Genomic DNA, 2,487 nt, shown 5'->3' with positions numbered 1-2,487 from the left:
CTACCCTCACCCCCCTCCCTCTCCCCCTACCCTCACCCCCCTCCCTCTCCCCCTACCCTCGCCCCCCTCCCTCGCCCCCCTCCCTCGCGGCTTCTTTGTGCTCCCGTCTCGGCCCCAATCTCGCTCTGCCGCCTGTAAGCCGGGTTTATCATATATTTCGTAAGTTTTTTTTCTTCTTCTTCTTCTTTTTTTTTTATTCTCTTCCTTTTTTTTTTTTTTTTTTAAGAGTGGGGGTTGGGGGGGTATATTTTTTGAGCGGGGGGGAGGGGGGGAGTCGGTTTTCATTTTCTCTGAGTCATGTTGGTATGTTATGTATGTGTGAATTTATGCATATATATGTATATGTATATGTAGGTGCATATATATAGATAGATAAATAGATACAGATGTAGATATACACACCCCCTTCTTTTTTGTATTTTCTATTTCATTTATTATTATTATTAACATGATTATTTTTTTTTATTATTATTATTTTTTTTTTTTTTTGTATTTAAAGATCGGGAGTGATTCCCTTATGACTCGCTCCGAAACACTCGCTACTCGCTACTCGCTACTCGCTACTCGCTACTCGCCGGAGCTCAGCTCTTATTTGGACTCATTATCCGCCCCCTAACACTCGCTACAGTCCCTCAAAGAACGAGTAATTACCCGGGCACTCGTCACACCCCTCCCCCCCCCCTCTCATTACCCCCACCTACGTCGCGAGTTCTCCCTACCCCCCCCCCCCCCCCCTTCCCCTACTCGCTCATGCCCAAGAGTAGCTGATCTTCCCCCTCCTACTCTCTCCCCCCCCCCCTCAAGATTAGCCGTCTTCCCTCCCCCTCCTACTCGCTCTCCTCCCCTACCCCCAGAGTAGCTCCCCCCCCCCCACCACTCTCACTCGCTCCTCCAGAGAAGCCGTTCATCCTCCTACTCGTTACCCCTCCCCCCAGAGTATCTCCCCCTCCCCTACTCTCACTCGTTACCCCTTCCCCTAGAGTAGCTTCCCCCTCCCCTACTCTCACTCGTTACCCCTCCCCCCCAGAGTATCTTCCTCCCCCCCCCTACTCTCACTCGTTCCTCAGAGTAGCCGTTCAGTAGCCGTTCTACCTCCCCCGCTCTCACTCGCTCTCCCCCCCCCCCCACCCCCCCTCGAAAATTCCATCACAGAAATCAATGCAGCGAGTGTGTCATGCGGCCACAACATGGATTAATGACAGACATAAATCATGTGTCGACGAGTGAGGCTGTTTCATGTGGCCGCAAATCTGTCATGCGTGTGGAGGTCATGAGAGACTCTGAAAATCCTTTTTTTTTTTTTTTTTTTTTGGCTGTTCTCTCTCTCTCTCTCTTTCTCTCTCTCTCTCTCTTTCTCTCTATCTTTCCTTTGTTTCTTCTCTCTTCTCTCTCTCTCTCCTCCCTTTCCTTCGCTTCTACTCTTCTCTATATCTCTCTCCCCTCCCCTTCCTTCGTTTTTTCTCTTCTCTCTCTCTCTCTCTCTCTCTCTCTCTCTCTCTCTCTCTCTCTCTCTCTCTCTCTCTCTCTCTCTCTCTCCTCCTTCTCCTTCGTTTCTTCTCTCTTGCCTTTTTTTGTTATTGTCATTTCTTTCCGTCTCTCTCTTCCTCCATCTTTATTCTCTTCTCGTGTTGTTTCTTCTTTTCCTTCCTTCACTCTCCTTTTCTCCATTTTCCGATTTCTTCCTCCCTCTTTCTCTCTTCTCTTTCCCTTCCTTCTCTTTTCTTCCTCTTCCCCTTTTCTCACGCCCTCCTCTTTCCACTTCCTGCTATCCCTTCCCTCCTTCCTTCTCTCCTCTTCCTTCTTCCTCCTTCTCCCTTCTCCCCTCTCCCTCTCATCATTCCCCTCTGTTCCTTCTTCCTTCTTCCCTCCTTCTTTCTTTCCTCTTCCTTCTTCCTCCCTCTCCCTTCTCTCCCCTTCCTTTCATCATGACCCTTCTTCTTCATACTTCCTTCCTTCCCTCCTTGCTCTTCTTTCTTCTTCCATTTCCCCTTCCCCTTCCTCACCCACCCCCTGCCATTACCCCTCTCTCTTCCTCCTTCCTCCTTTTCCCTCTTCCTCTCCCCCTCCTCTTCTTTCTTCCCTCCTTTTCCCTCTCCCTCTCCCCCTCCTCTTCTTTCTTCCCTCCTTTTCCCTCTCCCTCTCCCCCTCCTCTTCTCTCTTCCCTCCTTTTCCCTTCTTTTCCCTTCCCTCTCCCCTTTCTTCTTCTGTTTCCCTCCCTCCCCCCTTTCTTCTTCTTTCTCCCTCCCTTTTCCTTTCAATTCTTTCTTCCTGTGAAATTAAAATAATTCTTGCATAATCAACGTCACTCAACAACAACAAAACATAAAAAAAAAAAAAAAAAAATTACAAACACAACAACAAAGCATGGAAATTACAAACAAAAAAAAAGAAAAAAAAGAAAAGAAAATAAACAAATCAAATAAAAATAAAAAATAATATGACACAGCAGCCACCCGACCGACCGCCTTCCATGACACGCGGAAATCA

Source organism: Penaeus chinensis, chromosome 1 (assembly GCF_019202785.1).
Source record: "Penaeus chinensis breed Huanghai No. 1 chromosome 1, ASM1920278v2, whole genome shotgun sequence".
Classification (NCBI taxonomy): domain Eukaryota; kingdom Metazoa; phylum Arthropoda; class Malacostraca; order Decapoda; family Penaeidae; genus Penaeus; species Penaeus chinensis.
The sequence above is the reverse complement of the archived record's forward strand: the minus strand, read 5'-3'. Positions refer to the sequence as shown.